The following is a 20333-nucleotide window of genomic DNA, read 5'->3' as shown; positions in this document are numbered from 1 at the left end:
TGCCACTCATCCTATCTCCCCCAGCATTGCTACTGATCCCTCCTTCCACTGCCACTCATCCCCCCAGTACTGCCACGAATCCCCCCCCACCACAACCCCCACCACTGCCACTAATCCCATCAACACCCAGCACTGCCAATGATCCCCCCCAACCTTGCCACTCATCCCATTCCCCCAGTACTGCCACTGATCCCATTACTCCCCCACCACAACCACCATCAACACCACTGATCCCATCAACTTTCCAACACTGCCACTGATCCCATCCCCCCCAGCACTGCCACTGATCCCCACCCCCCCACCACTGCCACTCATCCCAACCTAGTACTGCCACTGATCCCATGACCCCCCACTACAACTGCCACTGATCCCATCAACCCCTAGCACTGCCACTGATCACCCCCCCTCTCCAGCACTGCCACTGATCACCCCCCTTCCCCTCCAGCACTGCCACTGATCCCATGCCCTCCGCCCACCACCACTGCCAACTGATCCCATCTCCCCCCTCTCTCACTCCCACTTTCTCCCTCTGACCAGCTCTGCCATAAGATGTAAAATGTATTGAAATATTAAAAATTGTTTTAACACATTTCAAAATGTTTGTTTACATTTATTTAAAGGTGTGTGCCATATATATATATATATATATATATATATATATATATATATATATATATATATAAATTTACACCCACACGTGTGTGTGTTTGAGTTTTGGGGTGCACACCCTAATCCAATAGGCTGCGCACGCCTATGCCTCCCTCTATATTATATATAACACAGACCCCCCTCTGTATATAACCTCCCTCTATATTATATATAACACAGCCCCCCCCCTCTGTATATAACCCCCCTCTATATTATATATAACACAGACCACCCCTCTGTATATAACCTCCCTCTATATTATATATAATACAGACCCCCCCTCTGTATATAACCTCCCTCTATATTATATATAACACAGACCCCCCCCCTCTGTATATAACCTCCCTCTATATTATATATAACACAGACCCCCCCCTCTGTATATAACCTCCCTCTATATTATATATAACACAGACCACCCCCCCGTATATAACCTCCCTCTATATTATATATAACACAGACCCCCCCCTCTGTATATAACCTCCCTCTATATTATATATAACACAGACCCCCCCCCTCTGTATATAACCTCCCTCTATATTATATATAACACAGACCCCCCCCCTCTGTATATAACCTCCCTCTATATTATATATAACACAGACCACCCCCCCGTATATAACCTCCCTCTATATTATATATAACACAGACCCCCCTCTGTATATAACCTCCCTCTATATTATATATAACACAGACCCCCCCTCTCTGTATATAACCTCCCTCTATATTATATATAACACAGACCCCCCCTCTGTATATAACCTCCCTCTATATTATATATAACACAGACCCCCCCCCTGTATATAACCTCCCTCTATATTATATATATAACACAGACCCCCCCTCTGTATATAACCTCCCTCTATATTATATATAACACAGACCCCCCCTCTGTATATAACCTCCCTCTATATTATATATATAACACAGACCCCCCCTCTGTATATAACCTCCCTCTATATTATATATAACACAGACCCCCCCTCTGTATATAACCTCCCTCTATATTATATATAACGCAGACCCCCCTGTCACGGAACGCCCCACACTCCGCTTGAGTGCTTCCGTCATATACTACTTCCTCCCAGTCTGTATACAGATATCAGATATTCCAACCTCTTTCTGAGCAGAAAACAAGGCGACACTTGCTTCACTGCTAACATGGACTCACTTTATTCAGAACCAGAATACAGTCTTATATACACAGGCGAAGATTACTCTAAATACAAACGTAACCTAATTAACATGAGCTAATTATCTCATCCTTTATACAGCCTAGGTGGCTGAGACATGACCTTTCGCCCAGACTTGTGGTCACCGAGCTTCACACAGGAATATAAACACAATAGCTGGAGCTAATTACAATTAACAATACAAACATAACCTAATTAACCTAATTAACATGAGCTCCAATAGGAGTCGTCCCGTCTCCTACATTGTATAGAGGACAATGTGATCAGCTCATTCAATTAACACACATTACCATAAACATCAACACAGGGTTAATTAGAACAAACAACAATGAGTTGAATACCTTTAGAACCTAGACTAAACTAATTTACATTAAACCCATTATAGCTGACATCAGACAGGTGAGTGGAGATGATGACATTAGCATCTCCTCACAGGATGTGTCCCAACAGTATAATTCAGTCTTATCATTCTAATATGGCATATAAAGGGTTCCAGAGTCTGTGTGTTTTGGGGGGACATGGAGCTGAATCCAAAGTAACACCAACCCCAGGGTCCCCAGGCATACAGCTCACAGAGAGCACCATTCCCCCAAATGCTAGGGCCCATAATCGGTGGGCAACAGGCTTGCATACAGTCCTCTCCAACAGCCTCTGTTCTGGCTAGGTCTGTGACATTTCTCCCCTTTCGGCAGGAGACTAACACAGGAGGAGACCCCAGACGGGTTGACTCCGAAGTTAGTAAACAGCTCCAGTCCTCTACTGCCTGTACCCACACAGTACCCCAAATAAATTGTTCCAAACAAAGCATTACTCACCCAGCCAACCTCTGCCTCTCTCAGAGGACATATCTGCCGCTGGGGAGAGGCCTGGACTGGCCTTTCTCCCTGGAATCCTTTCTGCCGCTGGAGAGAGGACAGGGTGTCTGGGCTAACTCTGTCATGCTGTTGGGGATCTGGGCCCACTGCCCAGCATCCCTGGAGTATACAGGTGGAGACTGAAGTCCCATCCACCTTCACAGGAAATCCATCCTCTGTTAGTTGAGGGCAGAGTCCAGCAGTCCTCGGCCCTGTTGCCAGCCCTTCTGCTGGAAACCCCACACCATCTGTTCCGGCTAACTGTTGGAGAGGGAGGCCGACTGCCCCGCCTCCCTGGAACTCTGTAGTTGTTGCCGGTGCTGGGCAGAGGTTGGTAGCACTCTGCCCTGTTGCCAGCACTTCTGCTGGGGACTCCGCATCCTCTGCTCCGGCTAACTGTTGGGGCAGGAGGCTGGCTTCCTCCACTCCCAAACTGTGTAGCTGCCATTGGGGAGGTGAGCCGGCTGCTTCCTTTTCCATTCCCTCATCTGGCTGCTGGGACGACATGTTGATGGTACTGTCTCCCAGGTACACGGATCTTTGCTGGGGAGGAAAGCCCACTTCCTCCACCCTGGCCAACTGTTGGGGAGGGACAACACACACCTCCTCTCCCTTCTCCCCCTGTATCTGCTGCTGGGAAGTGATTGCCATCTTCTCAGCCTGAGCCTCCACAATTGCTGCAGGTGTGGGGCAGAGGTCTTGGACCCTCTGTCCGGTTGCCAGCACTTCTGCTGGGGGTTTGCCAGGTGGTTCCTCCTCTACAGAAACGTCTATTAAATACCCAGTCTCTGGAACTGGTAAAAGTGTGGGACAGAGGTCTTGGACCCTCTGTTCAGTTACCAGATCTTCAGCTGGTATTTCCTGATAGTCCCAGGCAAAGGGAGCCCAGCCCTGGCACTGAGCAATGTCTAGCAGCCATCTGTAGGCGATCTCTAGCTCCCATTCCTGAACGGCCAGAAACTCCAAATCTTCCTGTGCCCAGTGCACTTCCGAAATGTTCAGTAGCCCTTCTCTGAAATCCATGATTTCGTCCACCCGCCGCTCCAAATCACTCCCAAAGTTAGGGTCCCCTGTCAGCTTCACAAACAACAGTCCCAAGCCGCCGTAGCTTAAGCCTTCCGTTGGGCTGTCATCCGCTATCCAGGGACATGCTTGGGATACATGCCACCGGAGGGCTCTGTAGCTCTCATCCAGCTTTATCTCTGCCCAGACCAGCCTGCTTAATTCAGCTGTCTGCTTCTTGTGCGGTTTTTCTCCCAAAAACCGCACCCGCAGTCCGTACTGCGACCAGTACCTTTCCTCGATGGAGGGGAGAACTTTTCCCTGGTGTCGCTGCTCACGGGCTAGCGCTTCCTTCCAGAGTTTGCAGCGAATAGAATCACACCATCCCAGCAGGACCTGCTCCGATACTGGTCCTCTGTGCTGTATCTGCATCTCTCGCAACCTCCTTCTGAATTCCTCATCCATGGCGGCTGGTATCTGTACCTCTCCTCTCCTGCTATCTGGACCTTGGATCCAGATGGAAGTTTGGATGTCCCAGACTGTAGGAAGCTTTCCCGCTGCTTGCCACCAATGTCACGGAACGCCCCACACTCCGCTTGAGTGCTTCCGTCATATACCACTTCCTCCCAGTCTGTATACAGATATCAGATATTCCAACCTCTTTCTGAGCAGAAAACAAGGCGACACTTGCTTCACTGCTAACATGGACTCACTTTATTCAGAACCAGAATACAGTCTTATATACACAGGCGAAGATTACTCTAAATACAAACGTAACCTAATTAACATGAGCTAATTATCTCATCCTTTATACAGCCTAGGTGGCTGAGACATGACCTTTTGCCCAGACTTGTGGTCACCGAGCTTCACACAGGAATATAAACACAATAGCTGGAGCTAATTACAATTAACAATACAAACATAACCTAATTAACCTAATTAACATGAGCTCCAATAGGAGTCGTCCCGTCTCCTACATTGTATAGAGGACAATGTGATCAGCTCATTCAATTAACACACATTACCATAAACATCAACACAGGGTTAATTAGAACAAACAACAATGAGTTGAATACCTTTAGAACCTAGACTAAACTTATTTACATTAAACCCATTATAGCTGACATCAGACAGGTGAGTGGAGATGATGACATTAGCATCTCCTCACAGGATGTGTCCCAACAGTATAATTCAGTCTTATCATTCTAATATGGCATATAAAGGGTTCCAGAGTCTGTGTGTTTTGGGGGGACATGGAGCTGAATCCAAAGTAACACCAACCCCAGGGTCCCCAGGCATACAGCTCACAGAGAGCACCATTCCCCCAAATGCTAGGGCCCATAATCGGTGGGCAACAGGCTTGCATACAGTCCTCTCCAACAGCCTCCGCTCTGGCTAGGTCTGTGACACCCCCTCTGTATATAACCTCCCTCTATATTATATATAACACAGACCCCCCCCCCTCTGTATATAACCTCCCTCTATATTATATATAACACAGACCCCCCCTCTGTATATAACCTCCCTCTATATTATATATAACACAGACCCCCCCCCCCTCTGTATATAACCTCCCTCTATATTATATATAACACAGACCCCCCCTCTGTATATAACCTCCCTCTATATTATATATAACACAGACCCCCCCCTCTGTATATAACCTCCCTCTATATTATATATAACACAGACCCCCCCCCTCTGTATATAACCTCCCTCTATATTATATATAACACAGACCCCCCCCCCCCCTCTGTATATAACCTCCCTCTATATTATATATAACACAGACCACCCTCTGTATATAACCTCCCTCTATATTATATATAACACAGACCCCCCCTCTGTATATAACCTCCCTCTATATTATATATAACACAGACCCCCCCTCTGTATATAACCTCCCTCTATATTATATATAACACAGACCCCTCCCTGTATATAACCTCCCCCTATATTATATATAACACAGACCCCCCCTCTGTATATAACCTCCCTCTATATTATATATAACACAGACCCCCCCTCTGTATATAACCTCCCTCTATATTATATATAACACAGACCCCTCCCTGTATATAACCTCCCTCTATATTATATATAACACAGACCCCCCCCCCTGTATATAACCTCCCTCTATATTATATATAACACAGACCCCCCCTCTGTATATAACCTCCCTCTATATTATATATAACACAGACCCCCCCTCTGTATATAACCTCCCTCTATATTATATATAACACAGACCCCTCCCTGTATATAACCTCCCCCTATATTATATATAACACAGACCCCCCCTCTGTATATAACCTCCCTCTATATTATTTATAACACAGACCCCCCCCCCCCCCTCTGTATATAACCTCCCTCTATATTATATATAACACAGACCCCCCTCTGTATATAACCTCCCTCTATATTATATATAACACAGACCCCCCCTCTGTATATAACCTCCCTCTATATTATATATAACACAGACCCCCCCCTCTGTATATAACCTCCCTCTATATTAAATATAACACAGATCCCCCCCCCCTGTATATAACCTCCCTCTATATTATATATAACACAGACCCCCCCTCTGTATATAACCTACCTCTATATTATATATAACACAGACCCCCCTCTGTATATAACCTCCCTCTATATTATATATAACACAGACCCCCCCTCTGTATATAACCTCCCCCTATATTATATATAACACAGACCCCCCCTGTATATAACCTCCCTCTATGTTATATATAACACAGACCCCCCCTCTGTATATAACCTCCCCCTATATTATATATAACACAGACCCCCGCCCCCCCCCCTGTATATAACCTCCCTCTATATTATATATAACACAGACCCCCCCCCCCCTGTATATAACCTCCCTCTATATTATATATAACACAGACCCCTCGTCTGTATATAACCTCCCTCTATATTATATATAACACAGACCCCCCTCTGTATATAACCTCCCTCTATATTATATATAACACAGACCCCCCTCTGTATATAACCTCCCTCTATATTATATATAACACAGACCCCCCCCTGTATATAACCTCCCTCTATATTATATATAACACAGACCCCCCCTCTGTATATAACCTCCCTCTATATTATATATAACACAGACCCCCCCTCTGTATATAACCTCCCTCTATATTATATATAACACAGACCCCTCCCTGTATATAACCTCCCTCTATATTATATATAACACAGACCCCCCCTCTGTATATAACCTCCCTCTATATTATATATAACACAGACCCCCCCCCCCTGTATATAACCTCCCTCTATATTATATATAACACAGACCCCCCCTCTGTATATAACCTCCCTCTATATTATAAATAACATAGACCCCCCCCTCTGTATATAACCTCCCTCTATATTATATATAACACAGACCCCCCCTGTATATAACCTCCCTATATATTATATATAACACAGACCCCCCCTCTGTATATAACCTCCCTCTATATTATATATAACACAGACCCCCCCCCCCTCTGTATATAACCTCCCTCTATATTATATATAACATAGACCCCCCCCCCTCTGTATATAACCTCCCTCTATATTATATATAACACAGACCCCCCTCTGTATATAACCTCCCTCTATATTATATATAACACAGACTCCCCCCTCTGTATATAACCTCCCTCTATATTATATATAACACAGACCCCCCCCCTCTGTATATAACCTCCTTCTATATTATATATAACACAGACCCCCCCCCCTCTGTATATAACCTCCCTCTATATTATATATAACACAGACCCCCCTCTGTATATAACCTCCCTCTATATTATATATAACACAGACCCCCCCCCTGTATATAACCTCCCTCTATATTATATATAACACAGACCCCCCCCCTCTGTATATAACCTCCCTCTATATTATATATAACACAGACCCCCCTCTGTATATAACCTCCCTCTATATTATATATAACACAGACCCCCCTCTGTATATAACCTCCCTCTATATTATATATAACACAGACCCCCCCCCTGTATATAACCTCCCTCTATATTATATATAACACAGACCCCCCCTCTGTATATAACCTCCCTCTATATTATATATAACACAGACCCCCCCTCTGTATATAACCTCCCTCTATATTATATATAACACAGACCCCCCCTCTGTATATAACCTCCCTCTATATTATATATAACACAGACCCCCCTCTGTATATAACCTCCCTCTATATTATATATAACACAGCCCCCCCCCCTCTGTATATAACCCCCCTCTATATTATATATAACACAGACCCCCCCTCTGTATATAACCTCCCTCTATATTATATATAACACAGACCCCTCCCTGTATATAACCTCCCTCTATATTATATATAATACAGACCCCCCCTCTGTATATAACCTCCCTCTATATTATATATAACACAGACCCCCCCTCTGTATATAACCTCCCTCTATATTATATATAACACAGACCCCCTCCCTCTGTATATAACCTCCCTCTATATTATATATAACACAGACCCCCCTCTGTATATAACCTCCCTCTATATTATATATAACACAGACCCCCCCCTGTATATAACCTCCCTCTATATTATATATAACACAGACCCCCCTCTGTATATAACCTCCCTCTATATTATATATAACACAGACCCCCCTCTGTATATAACCTCCCTCTATATTATTTATAACACAGACCCCCCCTCTGTATATAACCTCCCTCTATATTATATATAACACAGACCCCCCCTCTGTATATAACCTCCCTCTATATTATATATAACACAGACCCCCCCTCTGTATATAACCTCCCTCTATATTATATATAACACAGACCCCCCCCTCTGTATATAACCTCCCTCTATATTATATATAACACAGACCCCCCCCCCCTGTATATAACCTCCCTCTATATTATATATAAATAACACAGACCCCCCCTCTGTATACAGCCTGTTCCCCTGTGGAGTCTCCCTTCCTCATATAACCCAGATATCTCCTCTACATCTTCTCTTCATACAGATAACCTTCTCCTATACACCCCCCCCATAGACTATATACAGTCCTAACCTCTATATAGCCTACCTATCCTCTATAACAATCCCCTCCATATACACCTCCCTCCCTGATATAGTCTTCTTCTATATACCATACACACCCCTCTATAATAACCCCCTCCATGTACCACATATGTCTGATATCATCTTCCTTCACATACCATACAGAACCCCTTCCCTGTATAACCCCCTTCCATCTATACACAGCCTCCTCCATATACTATATAGAGTCTATTCCTGTATATAACCTTTCTCCATATACCGTATAAAGCCCCCATTCACCTGTATATAACTGTTTCTGTATGCATTATATAACCCCTTTCCATATATAAACCTCCTTCCTCTATATAGAACCCCTTCCATGTACCATGTAGAGTCCCTTCTCATTGATCACCTCCCGCTATATAGAGTTCACTCCTGTATATAACCTTCCTCCATATAGAACCCATTTCCTTATATAACCCCCCCCCCCCCCCCGCCGCTCTCTGTGTACCTTATAAATCCTAATTCTCTATATATTTCCCTCTGTATACCATATAGAGCCCCTTCACCTATATAACCCTTCCTCTATAGTATATTATATAGAGCACCTTCCCCTATATAACCCCCTCTATAGTATATTATATAGAGCCCCTTCCCCTATATAACCCCCTCTATAGTATATTATATAGAGCCCATAGGTGTGCGCAGCCTATTGCATTAGGGTGTGCACCGAAACGCTCAAACACACATGCACGTGTATATATGTGTATATGTATATTACACACACACACACACACACACTCTTATGGCAGACCTGATGCAGTGAAAGAGAGGTATGGTAGCACTTTATTAATGACAGAACTGGTCAGAGGGAGATATTTCCCATCTCCCCGTCGGCACACAGAGTGATAATGCTAATGTGCTTGGGGTGATTAGGGTGTGCCCAGGCACACCTGGCACACCCCCTGCGCACGCCTATGATAGAGCCCCTTCCCCTATATAACCCCTCTATAGTATATTATATAGAGCCCCTTCCCCTATATAACCCCTCCATGACTGTGCCCCTGTGTATAAAGCCAGCTTCATATAGACCTGGTTTGACCAGTTTGGTGTGGAGGATCTCGAGTGTCCTCCACAGAGCTCTGACCTCATCCTTACTGAGCACATTTGGGATGGATTGGAACACCATTGACGAGTCAGGGCTTCTCATCCAACATCAGTACCTGACCTTACCAATGGCTAAAATTCCCACAGACACCCTCCAAAATGGAAAGAGTGACCAAAAGGCCAATATAGCAAAAAAAGTGGACAACTCTGATGGCTTGGGGAAGGGGGGCGACTTTGTAATTATTATTATACACAATTTATATAGCGCCAACAGTTTACGCAGCGATTTACAATGTAGAGGGGGGGGGACAGCACAATTACAGTACAGTTCAATACAGAAGGGACAGGAGGGCCTGGCTCGTAGAGCTTACATTCTAAAGGGAGGGGGTGGTGGTACAAAAGGTAATAGATGCGGGAATGATTTGATGGGTGTTCATGTCCATTTAATGGCCATGGTTTTGGCATTGATGTCCCAACAATCTCTCTCTCTTTAGGTGTGATGGGGTGGAGGAACTTGAGCGTACGGCACAGAGCCCTGACCAACCTTACTAACCACCTTCATTGAAACGTTAATTTTGTGATCTGGGTCTTCTCATCCAACATCCGTACCTGAAGTCACAAATGGACACAAATTCTCAGACATTCTCCAACCTCTTGTGGAAAACCTCCCAGAAGAGTGGAGGCTTTTTTAGCCACGGGGGGGGGGGGAAACTCAATATCACTGTCCATGGTTTTGAGAAGCCCACTAAGCTAATCTAGGTATGATGGTCAGGTGTCTATATCATCTTGGACTTATCCATAATGCCCGGTAGCCAGGGCCAGGATTGGACTACAAAGCTGGCTCTGTACAGCGATTATTCTTGGTCCACGTCCCGTGGCTCAGTGGGTGGTGAATGCAGATTGCAGCCTCTCTGGTTTGTCGGCAGGTACACAGCAATGTTTCTCAACTCCAGTCCTCAAGTACCCTCCCCCCTCCAACAGGGCATGCTATCAGGATTTCCCTCAGATGAAACCACTGTGGTTATTATTAAGGCAGTAAAACTGATCAAAATAATTGGAAAGCCTGAAAACATGACCTGTTGTGGGGGTACACTTGAGGACTGGACTTGAGAAACATTGGTATACAGCATATGTCCTACTAATAATTATGAAGAAATGCCCTCTCTGCCTACCCCGATCTCACCCCCGAATTTTACCAACATCTAAATGGAAGTCGTCTTTGTTCTGTCTGTGAATTGTCTGTAAACTGATCTGTGCTGCACTGGTGGTCCCGGCTTTTATTTCATGCGTGTCTGTATGAAGAGTCATCTGACTGATGTATGATGAATGTTGGACAATTGATGGCTTCTGTGGCGTCTGGTAACCCTGTAGTGATCCCGACATATTAAACCGTTAACCGCTTCAGCCCCGGAAGATTTTACCCCCTTCCTGACCAGAGCATTTTTTTGCGATTCGGCACTGCGTCGCTTTAGCTGACAATTGCGCGGTCGTGCGACGTTGCACCCAAACAAAATTGACGTCCCTTTTTCCCCACAAATAAAGCTTTCTTTTGGTGGTATTTGATTGCCTCTGCAATTTTTATTTTTTACGCTATAAACAAAAAAAGAGCGACAATTTAAAAAAAAAAGCAATATTGTTTACTTTTTGCTATAATAAATATCCCCCCAAAATATATTAAAAAAACTAATTTTTTCCTCAGTTTAGGCCGATATGTATTCTTCTACATATTTTTAGTAAAAAAATCGCAATAAGGGTATATTGATTGGTTTGCGCAAAAGTTATACCGTATACACAATAGGGGATAGATTTTATGGCATTTTTATTATTATTATTTTTTTTTTATTAATAATGGGGGCAATCTGCGATTTTTTTTTTTTTTTTTTTAATCGTGACTGTGATATTATGGTGGACAAATCGGACACTTTTGACACTATTTTGGGACCATTGTCATTTATACAGCAATCAGTGCTATAAAAGTTCACTGATTACTGTGTAAATGACACTGGCAGGGAAGGGGTTAACCACTAGAGGGCGAGGAAGGGGTTAAGTGTGTCCTAGGGAGTGATTCTAACTGTGGGGGGGGGGGAAGGGTTACCACTGACATGACAGCGATCACTGCTCCCGATCACAAGGAGCAGTAGACCAGTGTCCTGTCACTAGGCAGAACAGAGAAATTCCTTTTTACATAGACCTCTCCCCGTTCTGCCGCTCCGTGACACAATTGCGGGACACCGGCGGACATAGAGTCCACGGGCACGGTCATGCTGTACGTTCCCTGCCAATTAAAGGGGACGTACAGGTACGCCCGTTTGCCCACCGCTGCCATTGTGCCGATGTCTATCGGCGTGCAGCAGTCGGCAAGTGGTTAAGACTCGATTACTGCAGGAGGGTTCGATCCCATGAGCTTTAGTCTCTTAAGAGCATTTGACAGGCGGTGAGGAGGCATTGTACAGCCTGCTGTGACCCTTTGACCGCTGCACTATCATGCTGCAACTATGTGCAGAGAGCCCCCACATTCACTACAGGGGGGTGAAATGTGCAGCTCAACCTCAGGATTTTACTACTCCACCAACTTCATGTGAACGAGCCCAAAGAGTGACCTGCATGATGCCAACTGCTATTGTTAACCCCTTGCCGCAGGCCAACCTGCCTGTTAAGCGACTTCCTAATTGTGTTGAATGACTGTCGCAGTGGTCACATGATCAACAGCCCATCCTGCTCATCACAAACGGTGAGCGGGAGCTGGTGGTGACAGCTTGGTCACTGTGCAGGGAGCTCACTCTCAACATAGAACACCCCCCCAATGGACATATGTGGCAGCCGGTTGTTAGAGTGGGTTCACACAGGTGCGGTGCGGGGAAACTGCATGTGACCCTGATAGGAATCGCACCGCATTCCTGTTCAAATCACATGCGAGTCTTTGCAGTGCTATTTGAGCCCATTCATTTTTGTATAGGCTCAGATTGCGCCGCACGAAAACGGCGTCGGCATATGCGAGTCAGATCATATGGGTCTTCACACCCACGCAATCCGATTCTGGCACTCGCACTACATTTTTGTAACCCCTTTTGGGGTGTGGTTCATTTAAAATGGACACCCGTAGAAGATCGCATGAACGCGGTGCAGGAAACGTGCAGAATTTGCTGCGTTCCCCCCCCCCCCTTCAAAATATTTGTGAACCCGAGGCTTTCGCATTGCAGTTTGGGTGCAGCACATTGTACCCACAGTTTCCCACAAACATGTCCTGCAATTTTTGGTGCGTTTTCTGAAAGCGCAGCAAGGATGGCAGCATGCAGGACTTTTGCTGCGCTTTCTAGAAAATGCCCCAAAAAACACCGGGCATAATGGAAATCTATGCAAAACCGCGGGTACACTGGGCGGCACCCGTACTGCGGCGCAGCAGGGCGAAAGCCTTTAAGACCCGTTTGCATTATTGCTGCATTAAATAGTCAGCAAGAGGTTAACTGGAATAAGTGTGCCTCACTGAAACTAGTTTCAGGGACCTGACTGGGATTACGCTTTGTCAGCTGCCATTTTCCAGCACTGCGTTGATCAGGAGGTATAAAGGATAGAACTAAGACAAGTCAGACTTGGTTCAGAGCGGCACATGAAGGAGGGTCGTCTGCTAGGGCAGTTAACGGTTGTTTTGTGGTATCTGTTCCTAGGCAGGACTTTTAGGTGGCCGTTCACAACTGGTGTGTTAGGACTTTACCAGGCAGCTACTTCATGCAGGAACAGGTACATCCATTGTTACTACCTCCTGTGTAATGCCTGGTGAGTCTCAAGAACACGGCACACAGCCTGGGAAATCTCTGCAAACCTCCATGTGCAAAAAAGGGAGGAAGGCTGGTGCCATGGAAATCGGCTAAAACATTGTTTTAATAATGCAGGTGAACAGGCAAAAAAATCCAACGTGTTTCGACCATCAGGCCATAATCATGATCAAGGCCTGATGGCCGAAACGCGTTGGATTATTTGACGGTTGTTCACCTGCATTAATAAAACAACGTTTTAGGTGATTTCCATGCCACCAGCCTTTCTCACCTTTTTTTTTTTCACAAGCTACTCCATGCAGTCCCAGGTACACACGATCACTCCAGCATTCAAAAAGCATATACATCCGAAAGGTACCAACTGTACCACTTCACCCACGCAGTAGAGCTGCACGCTTAATCATTAAAGAATCAAGATTGCGATTCTTTACCCCCTCGCAATCTTAACAAAGCATTTTCCCGATTCTATGCAGAGTTCTCCGCTCAAGCCCCCCAGCTGTCAAAAAAAAAAAAAACAGGCAGTCTGCCAAGTTTTACAACATTCCTCAGGCGCTGAGCTAACTATAAACATTGTAACGTTTTGTTCTTTGGATCAAAGGAACGAACTTCGGTCTGTAAATGAGGGAAGTTTAACCACTTAAAGACTAAACCTTTTTCTGACACTTGTTGGTTTCAAGTTAAAATAATTTTTCGCTAGAAAACGATGTAGAACCCCCAAACATTATATATATATATATATATTTTTAGCAGAGACCCTAGAAAATAAAATGGTGGTTGTTGCGATATTTTATGTCACACGGTATTTGTGCAGTGGTCTTTCAAATGCTATTTGTTGGGGGAAAAAATAAACTTTAATGAATTAAAAAAAAAACGAAACAGTAAAGTTAGATGATGTAACGCCACGAAAATCGTGATCTTTATTCTAAGCAAAAAAAAAAAAATCAGGATTCTCATTTTTTCTAGAATCGTGCAGCTCTACAATGCAGCCCTCCTCAGACTGGGGAATCTTGACAGATTGCAAAAACACACAGGAGGGCGCAACTCTAGTGAGTTACCAAAAGCAACTTTCAGGCCCCATTCACACCTGGGGGGGGGGGTTTAATGCGATTCTGTCTGCGAGCCCAAAATGTACTGCGAAACTGACAAATCTCACCATGCTTGTTCGGGTGCCATTCATTTTTCAGTGGCACCTAAATGCAGGTGTTTGGTGGTGCCTCAATAATCGCGGCAAAGCTTGTCACCTAAAAGAAGCTCCTCCTACTGTTTGAGCGACAAGCTTCGTGCAGTGCGGTTTGCTGCGATTACTGTGGCAGAGCTGCACCCCTATTTAGGTGCCATTGAAAATGAATGGCGTTGGAGCAAGCGTGGTGCAATGAGTCAAGTTTTGCAGAGCGTTTTGGGATCGTGGGCAGAATCGCGGCGAACCCCCAGGTATGAACGGAGTCTGATTTAAAACAACCAAGGGCCAAAAACATATAATTGTTAAAGTAAGCAAATGCGATAAGTCACAATGTTCTGATCCAGCTGTGGGACATGGTTGCCTGGTCAAAACAGACTCCAAGTGGCAGGCTAACGTGTTTCAGGGCATGCACCCCTTTCCTCAGAGCTAACAACTCCATACAGTCTCACTGCAACAAGATGAGGCAAAAATGCTTTATCTCCTACCTGACCAGTTTGTGATGGTGTGCACACGTTTAGGTCTGAAGATTACATAAAGCCTCCAAACATATATTTTCTGAAAGCAGACACCTTAGAGAATACAATAGGGGTACTTCCAATTTTATATGTTACGTGCAAAGGATTTTGGTAAAATATAAAAGACAAGGTTGCACCGAGTAAATAGATACCCAACATGTCAAACCTTAAACTTGGCGTGTGCCCGTGAAATGGTGACAAACGTCTGTACCCTATATTTTCTTTAGGCAATAATTTATAGGCCCCCTATACAGTGAGGGAAAAAAGTATTTGATCGGCTGCTCATTTTGTATGTTTGTCCACTGACAAGGAAATGATCCGTCTGTAATTTTAATGGTCGGTTTATTTTACCAGTGAGAGACAGAATAACAACAAAAATATCCAGAAAAACGCATTTCAAAAAAGTTATAAATGGATTTGCATTTTAATGAGTGAAATAAGTATTTGACCCCCCTTCGCAAAACATGACTTGGTACTTGGAGAAACCCTTCTTGGCAATCGCAGAGGTCAGACATTTCTTGGAGTTGACCTCCAGGTTTGCACACATCTCAGGAGGGATTTTGTCCCACTCCTCTTTGCAGATCCTCTCCAAGTCATTAAGGTTTCCAGGCTGACGTTTGGTAAATCAAACCTTCAGCTCCCTCCACATATTTTCTATAAGATGAAGGTCTGGAGACTGGCTAGGCCACTCCAGGACCTTAATGTGCTTCTTCTTGATCCACTCCTTTGTTGCCTTGGCCGTGTGTTTTGGGTTATTGTCATGCTGGAAGACCCATCCACGACCCATTTTCAATGCCCTGGCTGAGGGAAGGAGGTTCTGTCCCATGATTTGACGGTACTTGGCTCCGTCCATCGTCCCTTTGATGCAGTGAAGTTGTCCTGTCCTCTTAGCAAAAAAAAAACACCCCCAAAGCATAATGTTTCCACCTCCATGTATGTCGGTGGGGGATGGTGTTCTTGGGGTCATAGGCAGCAGCACTTCTCCTCCAAACACGGCGAGTTGAGTTGATGCCAAAGAGCTCAATTTTGGTCTGCTCTGACCACAACACTTTCACCCAGTTCTCCTCTGAATCATTCAGATGTTCATTAGCAAACTTCACATGGACCTGTACATGTGCTTTCTTGGACAGGAGAACCTTGCGGGCACTGGCAGGATTTCAGTCCTTCACGGTGTAGTGTGTTACCAATTGTTTTCTTGGTGACTATGGTCCCAGCTGAGATCATTGACAAGATCCTCCCGTGTAGTTCTGGGCTGATTCCTCACCGTTCTCATGATCATTGAACCTCCACCAGGTGAGATCTTGTATGGAGCCCCAGACCGAGGGAGATTGACAGTTATTTTGTTTTTCTTCCATTTGTGAATAATCCCATCAAGGCCATCATATGACGCCCTGGACTTTGAGTGGCGATATCTGAATAATCCAGATATAATTTTTTTCAGCCGGCAATTCCCTGCACTGTAAGAACAATCATAGTGGCAGTTCAGCCACTTGATCGTTCCTACAGGCGGCGAGAGGGAACTCCCCCTCCCGCTGCTCGCCCATGCAATGGGCAAGCCAGAGAAGGAATCCGCCAGCGCCAGAAGTTCACCTTAGAGAATACCGCGGACCGGATGGTCCCTGGCAGTCTCTATGACTCTTGGTGGCCTGGATACGATTTTATGACATCACGTGTGACCTGGCAGTTGTAAATACTGCCATGTACTCGGCTGGAAAGGCCAACATCTATTTTTTTTCTTTTTTGGATCTCAGCCTTTCCTACCTTGAGAAGAGATGTGGGGTCTTAAAGACCCCATATATCTCCATAAAGAGGACTTGTCGTGCATTATTTCTATTATAAGGGATGTTTTCATTCCTTGTAATAGGAATAAAAGTGATCAAAAAAAAATTGAAGGGAAAGTTGAAAATATAATAAACAATACAAAAAAAAAAAGTTTAAAGCGCCCCTGTCCCCACGAGCTTGCATGCAGAAGTGAACGTATACGTACGTCACGCCCACATATGTAAACGGCAATCAAACCACACATGTGAGGTATCGCCGCGAACATTAGAGTGAGAGAAATAATTCTATCCCAAAAGACATCCTCTGTAACTCTAAACTGGTAACCTGTAAAAAAAAATGTAAAGGGTCGCCTATGAAGATTTTTAAGTACTGAAGTTTGGCGCAATTCCACGAGCGTGCGCCAATTTTGAAGCGTGACCTGTTGGGTATCTATTTATTCGGCGTAACATCATCTTTCAAAAAAATTTTGCTAACTTTAGTGTTTTGAACAAAAGGGGAAGAGGGGGTGGGGGGGGGGGGGGGGGGGGGGGACTATATGACGTATGTGGTTGAAAAACAATAAGTTAAAAATAATAGTATATATAATAGTATAAAAAATATTGGTATATATAATATATACAATCCTTACATAGGTCTGCATCAAGGTACAATTATACATAATAGACTTATGTAAGGATTGTATATATTATATGTACCAATAAATATTATTTTTATTGTACAATCAATTTTTATTTTTTTAAACATATTAAACATATATGAGGTTTCTTTTTTTTTTTTACATACAATCGCAAATGTTTTACAACATGTATACATCGGATTGGACATAAACAACATCGTTATAATAATTTAATGCCAAATTAACATTTAGTAATCAAAGTATATTAGTATGAATACTAACACTATAAAAGTATATTAATATGAATCATTTAAGATATAGAAGTAAAAAATATTTTTTGCCAACTTATTGTTTTGCAACCACGTACTTCATATAAAGTCCCTCTTCCCCCTTTTATCCCTTGTGTTTATATTGACAGGGATGGAGACTAATGACTAGGACATTGCCTCATATAAAGTCCCAGACTTTTATTTTATTTTTTTATATAACTTTAGTGTTTTTTTTTTTATTCATGGAACTGTTCCCCCCCCCCCCCCCCAAAAAAAAACGCATTTGAACAAATTGCTTTACAAATACAGTGTGACATAAAAAGTTGCAACAACCGCCATTTGATTCCCTAGGGTCTCTGCTAAAAAAACAAAAAAAAAACAAAAAAAAAAAAAAAATATATATATATATATATATAATGTGTGTGTTTGGGGGTTCTGAGTAATTTTCTAGCAAAAAAAATTACGATTTTCACATGTAGGAGAGGAGTGCCAGAATAGGCCCGGTATGGAGGTGGTTATAAGCCTTTACGGGTTACCACTTTAGACTTACAGAGGAGGTCTGGTGCTGGAAATACTGCCCATGATCTGAAATTCACGGTGATACCGCACATGTGTGGGACGATCGATGTTTGTCTACAAGCGGGACCAACGCGTGTGTATTTTTTTTTACACTTGCGTTGATATTTTTTTTCTTAATCACTTTTATTGCTTTCACAAGGAGTGTAAACACCACATTGTGCAAGCAATAGGCAGTGACAGGTCCTCTTTATGGAGAGATCTGCGATCTATAAGACCCCAAATCCCTCCTCTGCACTTAAAAGCTTTCACAACACCACGATCGCTGTTTTTAAATGCTTTTAATGCTTTTGAGTTTTAAAATGGTAAAAATGGTGCTGTTTGCCTCCAGTGAACCCAGAAGTGATGTCATGTCATCTCTTCCAGGTTACCATAGTGGGGAGCCCATTCATATTCAGTGGGCTGTCCTGATACAACACACATTAAGGTGCCACAAAAAAAGTAAATTGGCCCTAGGGGCAATCTCCAGGAGGGGATTTGTGGCATGTGCTGTTCTTAAGGGGAAGCAACAAGATCCGAGATGAGGAAGAAGAACAACTACAGGGGACTGGCTGTCAGAACTGGAATCACCGGAGGAACCAGGAGGCCATGGATTAAAGTATTTGCGATGGGATGGTCTAATAAACATCCTTTTATTGGAAATAATTGTTACATTATTTTTTTTTTGTCCAGTTTTTTTCTTTTGCGATCATGCAACTGCACAACCTGCTTGTCCCTTTTCCTAAGGGCAGAGCTGGGCAACAGGCATGTCAGCAAATCTGACTAGGGGGACATGCCGCTATCACCATGCATCGGTACAGTGTCCTGTAGCTCCGATCAGAAAAGATGAAGGACCTGACCATGCCAGCATGGAACCGCTTCCATACTTGGCGTAGTCACTTTACTACACGCAGACAAGGCAACTGGTGGGATCACATACTATTTGCTAGTTATTGTAATGGTGGTCCAGAGGAATCCATTCATCAAATTTCACTTGTACATACACTTCAAGGTGTTTCTCGATGTTATGTCATCCCCTAATAAAACCAGAAATATAGTCTTTATCTGATTTATGGGAACTTTTTTTTTTTAACACAATTTTCCTTCTGATCCACAGCTGCAGTTGTCCCTATAACCCACAGTTGATCACCTCCTGACCTACAACTGTCGTCCCCCTGACCTGCGGCTGACCTCCTTTTAGCCTGCTGTTGTCCTCTTTCTGACCTGCAATTAACCTTCCTCTGACCCACAATTGTTGTCCTTTTGACTTGCAGCTGACCTCCCTTTGAATCGCAGTTGTCCTCCTTACCTGCAACTGGCCACCTTCTGACCCACCATTTGTCCTCCTTCTGGCCTGCACCTGTCTTCAGTCTGACCCACAGTCGACCTTCTGACACGCAGCGGACCTCCTTTTGTCTCCCTCCTGACCAGCAATTGTACTCATGCTGAGATGCAGTTGACTGCCGTCTGAGCCGCAGTTGTCCTATATCTGATCTCAAGTTGACCTTGACAGGTGCCTATTTAACTTGTTGTAGGACTCAGTCTGAGCGTGCTCAGTTTGAAGCTGTGGAGCTTGGTGTAAGTGGAGCTGGATTAAGTGGGAGTTAAAAACAAGAGTTTAAAACAGGAGGTTATAACAGGGGTCATAGTACCTGTGTAGTGTGAGTATCTGAGTGTTGTCTGAGTAGTGTGTGTGGATCGTTAGTACTTGTGTATTGTGTACCTGTGTATTGTCTTGTTGTGTACCTGTGTATTGTCTTGTCGTGTACCTGTGTATTGTCTTGAGTAT

At 44.0% G+C, this 20333-nt stretch overlaps 1 pseudogene; it reads left to right on the top strand.

Moving 5' to 3' along the window:
* The window catches only part of LOC141126706 (uncharacterized), a 190568-nt pseudogene that overhangs the window by 620 nt on the left and 169615 nt on the right, over positions 1-20333 (top strand).

The sequence above is a fragment of the Aquarana catesbeiana genome, linkage group LG02, assembly GCF_042186555.1.
Source record: "Aquarana catesbeiana isolate 2022-GZ linkage group LG02, ASM4218655v1, whole genome shotgun sequence".
Lineage (NCBI taxonomy): Eukaryota > Metazoa > Chordata > Amphibia > Anura > Ranidae > Aquarana > Aquarana catesbeiana.
The sequence above is the reverse complement of the archived record's forward strand: the minus strand, read 5'-3'. Positions and strand labels throughout refer to the sequence as shown.